Source organism: Bicyclus anynana, chromosome 16, assembly GCF_947172395.1.
Source record: "Bicyclus anynana chromosome 16, ilBicAnyn1.1, whole genome shotgun sequence".
Classification (NCBI taxonomy): Eukaryota; Metazoa; Arthropoda; class Insecta; order Lepidoptera; family Nymphalidae; genus Bicyclus; species Bicyclus anynana.
In genome coordinates, this window is record NC_069098.1 from 6,726,385 (window position 1) to 6,743,775 (window position 17,391).

Here is a 17,391-nt window from a genome sequence, read left to right on the forward strand (position 1 = left end):
TTAAATTTCGCGCGTTACCAACGAGCATCGACTTTACATAGAGTTACGGTTACGTACCTACATGAAAAACAACTTAAAATTCGACGAAAAAAATCATTAACTGTCTTAAAAGACAATTTGATACGATAATCTAAATTACTTTCCCGATAGTTCCTTCGATAAATTGCCATATGATTTGATATCAGTTAAGTTTTATCAAAAAGTTTCAGTTAATCGCTAATTGAACTGTAGTAATCCTTCAATGTAGTCTTCGCCAATCGGCTTAGTTTATGACGTGATAGCCGCGCATTGCGATTGGTCGAAAATGACGTGATATCTATTTCCGTCGCGAGCGAGAATGCGCGCGCTGAGAACTATACACATGTGTGAAACTGTGTACGGTTTGTGCGAGTGTGCGTGTGTTGTTGAGGCTCGTTCTCTCTGTTTACCGGACGGTTCTGCGGCCGGCGAGCGTATCGCGCTCACGTGTTCGTCGCGAATTCGAGTTTCCCGGCGACTCCTGACTTCCACTGCCATCCCATGGTGTTTTCCGACAGTTCACTGGTGCTAAATCGTGCTGGGCGTTGATTTTCCGAGACTATCCCGGATAAATAGATCGTGCGCGCCTATTTTCGGTACTCGTAAAAATTATCGGTGTTTTCGGCGGATGCGATGAATACATTTTGCAAATCGAGTCTGTGTGTCGAAAAGGTTGGAAGCTATGTTTTGAGCGGGTGTGTTGTGCCGGACACGGATGCGTTCGACGCACTCCCAGAGTCTGTGGAACTGAGCCTGTGTTGCCTCTCCAGCCTGAGGCTCTTGGGACTGAGGAATAAGGACTTGGTCCTGATGCTCCACGCCGTGCCTGGCACATGTTAAGGTAAGTCTTTATTCAGTATCACCAACAGAAGGCTATTTATCGTTTGCGCTAGAGATTTTCTTTTCTTAACATAATTTTTACTACTGAAATCGGTCAACATATTGAGGAAGTCCTGACAGGACATTAGAAAATAACACGCAATTATTAAAGCACCAATATGTTTACATTCCAATCATTATAAGCCTCAATAGCTCAACGGTAAGAAGACGGATTCGTCACAAGTGGTCGTTCGATCCCTGCCTATTTGAATATTGTCATACACACTCCTAACACAACATTTTTCGATTTATTGGAGAGGAAAGGGAATATCAATCATATCTTAAAGATATGGGAAATATTGAAAATCAAAAAATTTTGCTGTTTTGATTAAGTAAACAAAAAATCTGCTTTTCATAAAGTTTTGGTGGAAAGAAAATCCTCGAAAATTTTGATTTAACTGTCTACGCACAAAACAGCACAGAAAGAGTTCAGGCTATAAACTTTTTTTGATTTATCTCTACGTACCTACCTAGGGCTCAAAAGGGCTAGAACCAAGAGACGTAAAGCCTATTATTAAAAAAAAAACTACGTACATACCCTCTTATTTATTCATTTATTTGTATCTAATAGGTACCTAAGTATCTATCTAATTCAATAGTTCCGTATTATACCAACCTGGGACCATCATCCATGGCTTCCTATGGTAGATCTTTGGCACTTGGATAGAGTAGCAAGCCGCGGCACTATACAATTTTTCAAAAAGCGAGATAAAAGCGCTTGGAGGCCATTGGATCAGCTTCCACCTTAACACAGGAAATAAAACTATAAGAAATTGTAATTGTTATCAATTGTAAATTATAATACTGTATGACTTTTTCAAAAGAGCAACTGTTGAGTTTCTTGCCGGTATCTTCTCAGCAGAACCTGCCTTCCGAACCGGTGGTAGAATCTTTACAAATAGTCAACTGACGTGTCAAAAGTGCTTGTAAACTGAGCCTACTTGAAATAAATGATTTTTGATTTTGATTTTGATTTTGATTTTGATTTTGAAAATAATATTTAGCTTATCTCATAAAATGATCAATATTCTCAAGTAGGAAAGACTGATGGGAGTGGATACGAGAATAGTTGAGCGGACAACCCATGATCTCTCGGTGGCTGAGTTGCTTGATGTCCTGGTCAGGGGTCGATCAACACTGCGCTTTCTAGTGCGGGGTCGCCGTTCCAGCACCTTGGGACTTCAACGTCCAACGTCCATCGAAACTTTTTCGATCTCTTGAAAAATGTTTCAGCTGGCTGTAGTACTTATGGTCCACTCCTTAATATTATCGTCTACCCATTTCTGTTGCTGTCGCCCTGGTACCCGATTTCCGCCTCCTAGGAAACTCGTAAAGGTACCCTTTTTGAATGTCACAAAAATGAGAATAATAAATCATTATCAGCCCAGTACAGGGCCCAGGCCGTACGGGACATAGGGTATGGTGCTTAAACCCACCACGCCGGCAGGCTTAACGTGCTTACTTTGACGATTTTGAGGCCTGTATCAGTGAAAATTCTCAGCCCGGTGTTGAATCGATTCGAATCAATTTAAATTGCAAAGTCAGAAGATTGAAATGCTCAGCAGATATCAAATTGGAAACTTAGAAGATCGAAATGCTCAGCAGATTAAAGCCCTACCGACAGGTATCGAACTTAGGAACTGGTAAAGGCCACATAGGATAACCACTGGATCAACAAGGCAATTAATGGACCACCGAGGGATTTTGTGTAAATATTATTAATATTATTCAACGACAATTTAGCCCTTCACTGCGATCTCTACTGATGTTAAGTGATTATAGTCATATAGAAGTAGGCTTACTTGGAATAAATACAAGTTAATTTTACCCATAACTCTGACGGTTTCTACGCGGCATCGTACCGGAACGCCAAATAACTTGGCGGTTAGTCTTTGCCAGTATGGTGGTAACCGGCCAATGCCTACCACCAGACCAGACGTGAGCCAATTTAGAAATTATACCTAAATTTCTACACTGACCCGAGCAGGGAATCGAACCCAGGACCTCTCTGTTGAGATTCACAGACCTGTTAACTGCCAGAAGGCGTCAATTAATACAAGTATGACGATAATTGTAGTGTATAAGTGTCAGAAAAAGTCAAGCCAGTTGGGAATACCGAAAACGCTGCCCAATCCCTTATATTTAGACAAACTCTCCTAACCTAGGGCTAACAATACTGGACCAGCCGAGCAAGATATTGTGTAGGTACTGGTTAAGTTTAAATTCTTATCACGTTGGCTTTCCTTATCCAGCTGGGTTTGCTTATATCCGCTTCTAAACCGCAGCGAATCTTGTACCCGTGTGTTACGAGTTACGATTTATGATTTACTTGAAGGTATATTGTTTAATATTTCATTTGCATTCATTGTATTCGGTACAATGTTAAAAGTACTTGCCTCTTCAAGACTTTCAGGTTAAAATCCTATTAGATTCCAATAAGCGGTCGTTTCTACGTCACAGATTAAACTCTATGTACTTACCTACTCGATGTAAAAGATTTTTTCAAAGAAAACATATATTTCATGTGTCTTGTATTGTAAAAGAGGTAGAATTAGAAAAACAAATCAAATCAAAAATCATTTATTTCAAGTAGGCTCAGTTTACAAGCACTTTTGACACGTTAGTTGACTATTTGTAAAGATTCTACCACCGGTTCGGAAGGCAGGTTCTGCTGAAAAGATACCGGCAAGAAACTTAACAGTTGCTCTTTTGAAAAGGTCATACAGTATTATAATTTACAATTGATAACAATTACAATTTCTTATAGTTTTATTTCCTGTGTGAAGGTGGAAGCTGATCCAATGGCCCCCAAGCGCTTTTATCTTTAAGGAACTCATCAGAATTGTAGTAACATCGACTAAGTAAATAAATAAAAATAAAATCAAGAATAGTTATCCTGAAAAATGACTAGATAGAAAAAAAATCCAAATGTTTCGAAGATATTTAAGTAGGTAGGTATATGGCTTCGTATGCATTAAGGGTTTGGTCAGGTACGCCGAGATCAAATCTTATGCTCCATTCTGAAATGGAAAATATTTTTTTTGGTGTTTAATTCCCATAAATTACAATTGTAATCTATACTCATATTAAAAAGCTTATTAATATAAATTCTGGCGATGGACTCTAGGTACCTACATAATTAAGTACTTAGGTAAACAAAAACGATTAACTTTATTAGTTGACAAAATAGCAAAATACTCTTAAGTAGTTTTTCATTTAATTAAAATATACCTATTTCACTTCTAAACGGTTAATTTAGGTTTACGCATGTGATAAATTATGGTGTACCAAGGATGTACCTAATACCTATCTATCTACCTATTTTATACGTAATTCTTCAGAGTTTTCACATAAATCTACCACGTTAGATTTTTCAGCTTGGTTTTGATTATTTTTTCCATATCCTTACTAAAGCAAGGATAAAAAATGTTAATCAAATCGGTCGAAATGGTTTTGAGTAATATGTATTCGTAAGTTACATACAGTTTATTTATAATACTGAATTGTCCTTTTCATAGAACAATACTCATGTGTACCGTACACAGGTACACATGAGTAGGTATAATCATAATTACCTACTTCAACAATTATCTTTATTGAATTTCCCATTAAAACCTAACGACTCTGGAAGGTAATTAACTAACATCCATTTGGACTCTACATTACTTACTTAACATTAATTTTATGATACACATAACAAAATGTTTGTTTTTAACTTTTTTGTACCTTTTTCTAACAAGGTAAATAATACTAATGGGAATCTACTGGTTTCCAAGATACAGTTACAGCTAGTTTGGGAGCCAAGGAACTACTCTATTATTGAATTAGAAATTTATTACTCAAACAATCAGTGAATCAAATCGTTTATTTGCATGTGGTACATGTTTTGATCTTAAAATTATTGAGTTACCTATACATTCAACTGACTACAGTATGTATGTATTTTGACTTGACAACGTCTTATAAATTGGTTTGCCGGGTGACACTTCAAGAAACTGCGTTACGCTCCGCTCACGTTATGCGCTCACAATGAGAGCGAGTGAATAAAATTTTGTTAATTTGAAATTCAGTGCGAGATTCTTTGTATAAATTAATGTTTTAAATATAATTCTTTGTATAAATAAATGTTTTAAATTGTTACTATTATTTCATCCTTCTTCCTACTATACGAATGAATATTCACTTTAAAATTATTTTATCTCTCAAAGTCGTTGTCACGTAAAACTTTCGCCCGTATACCGACTTTACAGGCAACCAATTTTTTTTTTTACAATTAAAATATTAATTAATTATATTTACTGTGTGTAACAAATTTTTATTTATTATACTATTTTTCATGTCTTCGTTACGTGTGTAAATAGTAAAATATTCAATTATTTACTGAAATGAAAATCATGACTAAATTAAGTAAACTGAATTACTTTCTTACTTAACTATTTGTATTTACTTAAAAACACAATAACAAATGGTTTTGAAAATTTAAATCTGATATTACCAGATATAATTTATGAAGAAGAATAAACATGTACCTATTATGTTTATTACACATAATATGTATAAGTAAGTACCAGCGGCGAAAAGTTCATGCAAGCTGATTCCCGCCGGGTTACCTTTAAAAATCCATGCATATCATTGTACTGTACCTAGTTATATGAAAAACCGGAGTTTGTATTTTCTTTGGGGAGGCTTACCTTCATCTAAATTCAATCCTTCGTCACTGGTAAGTACCTCGATTGTTTTAATTTAAGTATAATGTTAATAAAGTAATACTTTACAAAACTGTACATAATATTCATTGCATTATTCATATTAAAGAACGTTTTTAAATAGAACCGGCTTTTTCCTATTAGGAAAAACAAATAACCAACTTATCAACAGACAACTTCTGTAGGTGCATAAAATAAATATTTGTAACTTAACCTTGAATGAATGTACTCTATGAATGTACTTAAGTAATAAAAGTAATAATAATTATTTAAAATTTTTTTTTTTACATGTTATTGATTTCAAAATCAAACGTTCTGCCGTTCTTCCCGTGCCTGTACATTGAAATTAATTATTAAGTTGAATAATAATAATTACTTGCTGAAATCCATTTTCTACTTTTTAGTTTGGTTTTTCAAAAAACATATGCTTTTAGTTTTTTATCAGAACCAGTTATTTAATCTCAAAGTCACTTGAGTAGGCCTAACGAAAGACACTCATTTAGGTTAGTCACGAGCAAAGAATATACACTGAAAATATGGCTAGTATCACATCTCTATATTGTGTTTAAATTTTTTGACCCAAATGCCAGTGAAAGTAAATCTTCAACACTTATTATGCAAGAAAACACAATGTTGTTTGTTTATAGCGTCTACCTCTCCCGGTTTTAAAGGATTCCAGACATTTTTAAATTTAGAATAGGTACGTACTTACCTACCAATTATCTAACTTAAAACAATCTTAGAAAATTAATCTCATCAGACAGTTACTTGCTAAATTGTTCGTCATCGTTGCCCGATGTCCACTGCAGGACATCAGCCTTTTGTAGGGACTTCCAAACATCACGATCCTGAGCCGCCTGCATCCAACGAATCCTAGCGACTCGCCATTCCAGCACTTTGGGATCCCAACGTCCATCAGCTGTTCGAACTATGTGCCCGTCCATTGCCACTTCAGCTTCGCGACTCGTTGAGCTATGTCGGTGACTTTGGTTCTGCGGATCTCTTCATTTCTGATTCGATCACGTAGAGATATTCCGATTATAGGTCGTTCCATCATCCGCTGTGTGCAAATTACTGCAATATGTACTAAGTAGTTACATAAGAGCCGAATTTGAGCCAAGCCGTTCATAATAATGATTATGATGATACCCTTAGGTTTCATTATTGATTTTTGCATGTGAAATTTATTTTATACAATGTACGTTTATTGACTACCCTAGTTAAAAACCTTGTGTACGCCACTGCATATTGCATTTAAACTTGTAAACCCTGAGTTGGAGTTTCAATTAAGAAATGTTTAGTAAAATTTCGCAAAGCCATAAAAAAAAAATCATGAATTAATATAGTAGGTAGTTAGGTACTTACAATGAGCTTTAAATTGCAATTGAAAAACTAAATTACAGTATACTTACAAAACAAAAGATGACATAAACACAAAAATATGTTATTAATTATTATCGAGCCGCTAATTTTATGCCCGTCGGCTATTAATTACAAGAATAGCCAATTACTTTGTGGATAATATGTAAGGTTTTAAAAAAATTTACTAGCATCGTCAAAACCTTGAAGTACACCTGTTTATGTGTATGTTGGACGTTACATATTATTACAATATTAAACAATATAGAAGATAGTTGCATATACATATTACACTTTATACTAGTAGACGCCGCGCGGTTTGACCCGCGTGGTTCCCGCTATACGGGCATAAAATATGGCGTAAAGCATTCGGGGATAGTGTAGCTTACCAACAGTGAAAGAATTTTTGAAATCAGTTAGTAGTTTCAGAATATATTCAATGCAAACAATCAATAAGATTTTTCTTTTCTTGCCAATATTAGTATAGATAAGTATAGGTAAACACTTAAAATAAAGTTACATACATAACACTATTTATAAACCAAGAACGACTGAACCAATTTCTGGCTGAAAAACGATTTGACGAGCTTGATGGAGATTCTTCCTTATTCCAGGTAGGGTAGTAGTAGTATAATATTATAATAACTATTTATCGTATCATCATTAGCCTAATTTAAAGGCCTATTACAGGGCCTAGCCTCCTTATAGTAGGGGATATACTCGTAGGCACAGACCTTAGGACTTATATCGCACTCAAATTCACCAACAAAATTGTCGGTTGTTTGTCGGAAACAACTCACACATGGAAAATATTTAACTCCAATAAATAATATAATGATAATATAATGATGTGTCACATTACACACAACTATAAATTTAAATCGTAATACACACACGTGTAATTTTAAAACAATGAAACATCGATAGACGCAGTATATAAACACGTTAGACCGTGATCATATATTTCTGACAAAGGGGTATCGTCTAGCGAGGGTATCGTCAGGTCCAATGGTAACTGGTCTGAGGATATGGGGCATAGACCCACCACACTTCCAATATGGGTATAATGATAAACTCATTAATGATCACGATCAGATGTTAATGATAATGATCATGATCGATGACTTAACGTGGTCCGACTCCGAGGCACTGGGGTTGTAATACCACCAACTTTACATCTACGAGCTGAATACTTAGAATTTCTTGGAAGATAGTAATATTCCTACCTATTTCATAGCCCCAACCCAGTAACCGAACCTAGAACCTTAATATCCGAAGCCGCTTAGGCTGCATCGTCGAAGCAGTCATCCATTATGTTAAAGTAATAGATAAATATCACATATCATCTCTGATTGCTTAGATTAGTAGACTAAAGAACTTATCTGATCAGATAAGTGCGTGTTACATAAAGTATTGATGGCGAAATTGATAAATTTTATTTTATCAGAACAACATAAGTTGCCAATTTACCTAAACTTTTCATTAATTAAAGCTTTTTTAAGCTTAATATACTAATTCTCGCAACTTAGTTGTTCTACCGTAAAAAGTTGTGAGATCCATGTAATACCAAGTCGGTTACTTTATTCTGTCCGTAATTAACAGACCTTCTATCTCAAATTATTTACGTAATTAGCTAACCTAACAACATCTTTAGTGATCATATCAATAATAAAAATCTTTTATATTTTAAATAACATAGATTGACTTGCCCATATCATGAATACACATATATCTCACAAGTAATACATATTATATTCAACAAGATTGCTTAGAGTGCTTGCCAAGTCAATCTATTTTATTTAAAACTAGCGGACGCCCGCGACTTCGTCCGCGTAAATTTCGATGTCAACTTTACTACTACCCCTACCCTACGCAACCCCTACATCTACCCTACCCCTACCCCCACCCTACCCCTACCCTACCCCAAACCTACTCCTACCCTACCCCTACCTTACCTACACCCTACCCCCATCCTACCACTACCCCCATCCTACCCCTACCCGACCCGTACCCTATTTCTTTCCTACCCCTATCTCACGCCTATCCTACCCCTACCCTACCACTTCCCTATCCTACCCGTACCTCTACCCTACCACTACCCTACCTCTACCCCTACCCTACCACTACCCTACCTCTACCCCTACCCTACCACTACCCTAAACCCGGCCCTAAACCTACCCTACCCCTACACTACCCCTACGCTACCCTACCCGTACCCTACCCTACCTTATAACTTTTCTATCTTATTCCTACCCTTAGCAAAATCGGTCCAGTCCTTCGAGAGTGGTGGTATGACCAAGAGAAATAGAGACTTCTATGCTAATAATATAAAGAGGTAAAGTTCGTGTGGTTGTAGGAGGTAATCTCTGGATCTACAGGACCGATTTGGAAAATTGTTTTACCAATAGAAAGCTACGTTATTTGCGAGTGTCATAGGCTATGTTTGATGCCCCATATTCAAACGGGCTATGCCCCATATTCAAACGGGAACGGGAACTACATAAATGAAAGAGCTGGGCGTCATATAGCGGAATTTCTGCGTCTTTTAGAAATTTTGTATTATCTCTGAAACTATTTAAGTAATTAACATACTGTAAAGGGCAAATCTAATCTCCATAATATCCTTGTGATTATTAAATAATTTATTTTAATAAGGATTAAAGTTTAGTTGTATAAATAATGACGTAAACCTAAGTATATAAAATTAATAATTTTTAAAACACAAAAGGTACTATATCTGCTAATATATAGAAGATAGATATATGGTGTCGCGGACTTTTTTGTAGAACTTTTAAAGATACATAAAGTCTCCATACATTAATTTCAATTTTACACAATAGTTAAGGCAGCGCATGCGAATAAGTCTGTTTAAGAGGATTTTCAGTCCGACCTGTATGACAAAAACTTTGATAACTCGGCTAATATATATGATACCAATATAAATTTAATATATATGATACCAATATAATTTTTAAAATCGGACCAGTAGTTCCGAAGATTACCCCATTTAAAAAATGTGACAAACTTACAAACTTACAAACTTTACCTCTTTATAATATTAGTATAGATTAGTATAGATGTAAAAGATTTTTAATATTGATATGATATAAAGATAATACAGTCAAAACGCCATGCTGTTTGTCTTTCACGAAAATATATTAAGTACGTAAAGTGTAATAATATACAAAGTTAATTTAATTCGAAGCATATATAAACTATAAGTACAGTACATATATTTAATACGTATAAATACATTTTGAATTGAGTCAATATGACAGTAAAAGTAACATCCTGAATATTCATTGTTATCATTTGTTATGTAATGTTAAGTTATGTCTGATGTTATGACTAAGCCGAGATTTGGTATGGAATTATTGAATCAGAGTTAACTTAATGGTGGTGTTCTAGGCAATTTAGGTTACTTATTTCTTCTTAATTATTTATACTGTATTTTTTATCCTTTACAAGTTAGCCCTTCACTACGATCTCACCTGATGGTAAGTGATGATCCAATCTAAGATGGAATCGAGCTAATTTGTTAGGGGGAGGATGAAATCCACACCCCTTTCGGTATCTACACGACGTCGTACCGGAACGCTAAATCACTTGGCGGTACGTCGTTGTCGGTAGGGTGGTAACTAGCTACGGCCAAAGCCTCCCACTAGCCAGACCGACCGACAAATTTATGATATTCACTAATATTATAAAAAGGAAATATTTGTGTGTTTGCTTCCTTGTTTGTATGTATATGTATTGAATCTAAACTACTGAACCAATTTGAATTTCTTTTTCAATTTAAACTGTTATGTTAGTATAATGCGAAGAATTTCTAACATTAAATTCTAGTTAGATTCGCGACTGGCGAGTTAGTATAGTGTTGTGTTAATTTTCGTTTTAATAATTTCTCTGACAGGCAAATCTGTACACCTAATCAACCACTACAATCAAACCCAAACTGTCTTCCAAAACTAGAATATCTATAACATACTCGTATTACGAACGGCAACATATGAATGGACCGACGCCTACGCGTTAACGAACGTTTTTATAACCGTCCTTGAGGCACACTGAGTTATAATTGTTTTAACAACACACCAAATGTATTTAGCGGTCCTAGCCAAAATTATATGACTTAAATTTACCATTTTGTAGGTAGGTACACCATGTTTTTTTATTTAATATTATTTATATAACACTAGCGGACGCCCGCGTGAAATTTAGTTTTTTATAAATCCCTCGGGAATGATTTTTTCCGGGATAAAAGTACCCTATGTGTTAATCCAAAGTAAAATCTATTTCCATTCCAAAATTTCAGCCAAATCAGTAGTTGCGTCGTTAAAGAGTAACAAAAATCCAAACAAACATCTATACAAATATCTATACAAATTTTCGCGTTTTTATTATTAGTAGGATAGGATTTTTGACCCTCAATAGCTCAACAGTAAAAGCGGTCGGACTTATCACCGAGGGGTGGTTCGATCCTCGCCCCGGTGGCCTATTGTCTATTCTCTACGTGTGTGAAGTCTGCCAATCCGCATCGCGTCAGCGTTGACTATTAGCCTCACCCCTCTCATTCTGAGAGGAGACTCGTGCAGTACAGTGAGCCGAATATGGGTTTTTAGAGTACACTTTACTACTACAATACCAAACAAATTCATCATGAGTTTTAAGTACAAATCCTATTAGTTCAATACTATATTCAAGTTTCAGTGAAACGAACGATAACGACATAATAAATATTATAAAAAATTATGGCAAAGTAACAATAGTCGTCGCGTCTTTTATTTTACTCGTACGTATCCGTGATAAGACTTAGGACACATGAATCAGTAGACTGTCGAGGCCTCCACACATATGAATGAATGTTAATTAGTACATGTTTGTTTACAGCCCACCCACACATATGTTACGCACACCAGTGTAAACACCGTGCATAATGCGTCTTCACATAAACTGTCGCTGATTAAAGTATGCGCGTTATCATCTGAGTCGTCCGGTCATAAAAGTCAAAAAAGATAGGAATGTGCAGCGCGCCTACCTGCGCACCCTAATTATCGATAAACGGCTACCTGCGCACGTGCTAATGATGAGTCAATAATGATTTGGACGATTCTGATTGGTCGGTTTCTAATGTAATTGCATTGCGTATTTTTTTTGCTATAAATGTGTTTACTGCAATTAAATAAATACATTCATGTGTTACTCGTTGCGCACTATGGATACTTTATTTTCTAACGTTGATCTGAAGAAATTACATGGCGATATTAGCCCTCAAGCTCGAACACTGATTCACAACGTATTCCTGTTTCTCAATGAATTGAAAAGTGATCCGAATAAAGTGGCTTCTCTAAATTTCAACAAACCACGTGAAATGGCCGCATTTGTTTGTGGTGTGAGCAGAGCGACAGTGGACCGAATCAAGACGGAAGTATCACAATCAGGCAGTACCTGTATACCAAGAACAAATTTTAAGAAACCACAAACCGTCACTAATATTGACGATTTTGATAAAAGTGTGTTGAAGCGAACTGTAGCTTCATTTTATGAGAATGGAGAGTATCCATCCGTGGCGAAAATTTTAGAAAAATTCCGTGAACAATTACCCGATTTTAAATGCGGCAACACTTCAATGAGAATACTACTGAAGGAGGTTGGGTTCCAGTATAAGAAAAATAGCGAAGGACGTAAATATTTAATGGAAAGAACTGATATTGTTTGTGCTAGAATGGACTTTTTAAGGAAATTGGATTTACTTAGAAGAACTAACGATCAGCGACCACGTTTCTATCTAGACGAAACATGGATTAATCAAAACCATGCAAGAAAGAGGATGTGGCTTGGAAGCAACGATGAAGGAGGTTTCAAGAATCAGCCTGTGGGAAAAGGCCAAAGATTAATAGTTTGCCATGCGGGTTCTGCAAGGACTGGCTTCGTTCCAGATGCGAAGCTAATATTTAAAGCGGTGAAATCAAAGGATGCTGATTACCACACAGAAATGGATGGCGAAACATATATGGCATGGTTTTCCGAATTCCTGAATCTACTTGAAGAGCCCTCAGTTATAATTGTCGATAACGCAAGCTATCATTCGATACAGTTAGAAAAGATACCCACAAGAAACACGAGGAAAGCTGAAATTCAAGAATGGTTGACAAAGAAAAAGATTCCATATTCCAGCAACGAAATTATTGAAGAATTAATAAGAAAAGTAAAAGCCAGTAACCCGCAGAAGGTCTACGCTTTAGACCATCTGGCAAATGAACGAGGTCATGAAGTAATAAGGCTCCCTCCATATCACTGTCAATATAACCCAATAGAATTAATTTGGGCACAAGTAAAGGAAGAAGTTGCGAAGAATAATAATACCTTCAAGATAGCAGATGTCGAAAATCACCTCCACCGAGCCATAGAAAATGTCACACGAGAAGACTGGGCCAAATGTGTTAGGCATGCCGAAGAACTTCAAAACAAAGATTTACAAAAAGCTCTAATTAGAGATCACGCGCCGCTTATAATAAATTTGGCAGAAGACGAAGATTCTGATGATGAAGACTCAGATGAAGATTAATTTTATTTAGTTAATAATTATATAATATGAAATATGTATTATATTAAATCAAATATTGTTATTTTTTTTAATTTTGTGAACAAGATACGATAATAAACTTTACTTATCGATAATATGTCTTTCATTGTTACACCCTTCACTAGACGGCTCCATAAGACCCATAAGTGCAAGCGAGATAGATATAGAGAAATGATTTATGGCCCTAAGACTCAGTTGTTAACGCGCGTACTATAGTGAGAATAAAGCCGAACTTAACTGTGGGCATTGAAATATGTCACGTCTACTGTACGCGTTTAGTCACAGTATGATAAAAAGAAACAGTATGTTGATAACATAGACGTAATAAAAACTACAGACACCGTGAACCTTGACACTGCTGAACTAAAAAGTGACGCATTCCAATACTGCTAGTTCGAATGTATACGTACACGCCAACAAGCACACAGATGCACATAATTATGAATACAGACCGCCATGAAATTCCTATATCTGGCAATACACTTTACACTCGCATAGATACTCAGTCAATCATTATGGTGCTTAAGTTGTTTGAGAGCGAGATACCGTCTGCCTATGTTATAAGTCTATGGTTGATAATGCAACCAAGAATGTACATGGCGCACGCGTGCCTTCTACATTTAGGTACCTGTCTTGATAATAGGTGCATATTAAAATAATTTTAGTATACACAATTATGCATGTGAAAAACTAACGTCATCATCATCATTAACAACCCATATTCCGCTCACTGTTGAACACGAGTCTCCTCTCAGAATGAGAGGGGTTAGACGAATAGTGCACCACGCTGGCCCAATGCGGATTGTAAGATAATTAAGAAAATTCTCAGGTACCTATGTAGTACTTAGCAATGTTTTTTCTTCACCGTTAACTTTACTTTATAATATTAGTATAGATTGGTACTACATAATCTTTTTAACATAAAATTAAACCTACTTCAAAGACCTATTTTAGTTATTTTGATTTTAACACAAAATTACTTAACCGATTTTCATGAAAATGAAATCTACTCTTTCAAACACAAAAAGAATTTTCAAAATTGGGTATATAACGAAGTTACGCGGTAACAATTATTTAAAAAAAATCGAATAGAGAACTTTCCCCTTTTTTGAGGTCGGTTAAAATATACTGCCTCAAAGTAGGACCACGTAGGTCTCACTATACAGGAGGAATTAAAAAATTATTTTAGTTACCTCTCGCTTAATTTCGATGTACCTCTTTAAGATCATGTAGGTATATTTACATAATATTTACACATTTTTTACTAACATCACAGAATACATACAAGTAAACGTGTAGCTATTTCTGGTACATCTCAAAACAAATGGCTTGCTCATAAAAGTAATCGGATTATTATTTGAGTAAAGGAAACCGACTTCCTTGTGTTGTAATAATAGTGTTAACTGAGTTTGATTTCAGTTGAGTGTTCCGTCTATATGTACTTACTTTATGCCATCAAATACAAAACAGTAATTCTTCTACCGTAAAAAGTTGTGAGATCCATGTAATATCAAGTAGGTTTTAGGTACTTTATTCAGCCTCTACTAAGGGACCTTCTATCTTAGGTTAAAAATTACGTAATTAGCTAACCTTTGAAGTTATAGGCCAAATAGTGAATGTTATTCCCGTACATAGTGTTAATTTACGAAGCGTTAGCGTTTGTAGAAAGATCGACGTGCCATATGGCTACACGCCCTGAACTAGCGACTACCTGACCTACCAATTGCATCACAGTATTAGTATAACAACAAACACAAAAGTTACTTACATTTGTTTCACAAATTTAAAATACATAATCAATTATAAGTATATTTTATGGTTGTGGTTTCTTGTTTGTGAAAATGTAATTTTAGCACTTGAAAAAGGAAGGAAGTAACTTCCACGTTCCAGGGAATTCTGTAAATGTAAATATTTAAACTGAATAAGATTATCAACAATCAAAAAAATTAATTTACCTATTCGTGCCTCATTTTAATACGCCGACCACAATGTTGCCAGGTATTTCCCTGAATATATTTTATATTTTTCCTATCACGTACACAATAATTTGAGTTCTTTCAAAAAGGTTGATAAAACACTTAACTCGCCTAACAGTAACTAGAATTAAAATAATAAACACATTCATAGTTCGTTTAGTTGGAGGGGAAAAGGAAATTTTGTAGCTAATATACAATTCGATATTTAAAAAAAAATCCAGATTCACTTAAGTATAATATTTTTTTTATAAAGAATATTTGCCATAAAATTTTTTTACAATATGACAAATATTCTCATTCCCCTTCAACTAGACGGGAAAGACGAAGAGAGGATCGAACCACCACCTCACGGTGATGAGTCCGGCTGCTTTACCGTTGGGCTATTGGAGCTATTGGAGCTATTGAGGCTATTATATGATCAATATGCGCAAACCAATCTGTATAGTATTGCTAGCGGAATAAAACGTGTTACCTTCACACATGCATTAGATAAGTGTTCGCGCGCTCGTGAGAATAGTATGTTCAAACTTTTGTTATTTTTTTTTTATATCGAAACAGCACTTAATCACTTCCTACAGTACGTACAGCTCAAAGGGCGGAAGTCATGCGTTTACAGAAATAATAAATTAACGTGCCGCTTCTATACAATTGTTACCTACGTGTGTTGCCCTTGGTTAGAGGTCAATTTTTAAAATTTTCAAGTTACGCCACATCAACGAAACTGTTTATTTGTTTAGTGTGTATTCGGAAAATTTCAAGAGGCTCTCAAACGATTCAAGTGGGCTTCGATGAATGACTGCCGTCAATAAATTATAATGACGATTACTCAACTTTGTAGGCAGAGTCCATATCAGTAGTGAACTTGTAATAAATAAGCTTCTTCAAAGAAGTTATTGTTTTTTGTTTATTTTTATTGCTTACCTATTTTTGTTCAGAGAGTTGAGATTTCCAATCTCAATTTATCACAGATTCACAATTTGTGACTAAAAGTCTTTGTTTACTTTGAATCTTTTCTTTTATAAAAATCTCGTGTCGTGTTTGTTATTAAACTCCTCCGAAACGGAGAAGTTTTGTGTACATATCGGGTAGGTTTGAAAATCTGCCAACATCTATTTGGCACCCTGGGTGATTCACCCTTAAATAAGAAGTTCTTTGAAAGGGTGTTTCGGCCGGAGTGTATCAGTCCGGACACCGGGCACTCCCGAGATCGTGAGTTAAAAAACCCGCGGCTGGGTGACGTCATATATCGGGGACCTGGCTGGAGTAGGTCATATTATGTTTGGTTTTAAACTCCTATATTTCACAAGTCCGTCTTCTTCTTCTTCTTGATGTAGGGGTGAAGGTCTTCATGACGTCCCTGTATCACGATGACCGCTTCCGATCTATTGTGATCGTCACTGACTAGATTTCCCCTCCAATACTGGTTGCCGCCAATTACAGCAGCAGTTTCTTGACTGGGATGTGTTTTACCTCCTCCGGGTTTACTACGTAATGCCCTAGGTGGAGGTTGCGTTTATATATTAGAGCTGGGCGTTTGCATAGCTCACTGACATAGCTCAGCGAGTTGCGAAGTTGAAGTGGCAATGTACAGGCCACAAACTTCGAAGAGCCGATGGATTAGGTTCCCAAGGTGCTGTCTTGGCGACCTCGCACCGGAAAGCGCACTATTGGCCGGAGGTGGACCGAGGATATCAAGCGGGTTGCAGGAAGCCGCTGGATGCTGGTAGCTCGAGACCGTTGTGCAGTGGACGTCTATAGGCTGATAAGGTAAGGTAATTGCATAGAATGTTCAGAGGTGTTTCCTGTGTCTCTAGACCGAGTTTGCACAGATCTTTGTCCCGTAGCTTAAGTTTGAACAAGGTAACAG

At 36.0% G+C, this 17,391-nt stretch overlaps 1 protein-coding gene across 1 annotated transcript in view; it reads left to right on the forward strand.

The window, feature by feature from the left end:
- The first annotated feature begins 415 nt into the window (after positions 1-415).
- The window catches only part of LOC112052356 (transcription factor kayak), a 98,399-nt gene continuing 81,423 nt past the window's right edge, over positions 416-17,391 (forward strand). Inside the window, exon 1 of the mRNA XM_024091396.2 lies at positions 416-859. The gene's annotated coding sequence lies outside the window, so the exon portion shown is untranslated. The remainder of the gene's footprint in view (positions 860-17,391) is intronic.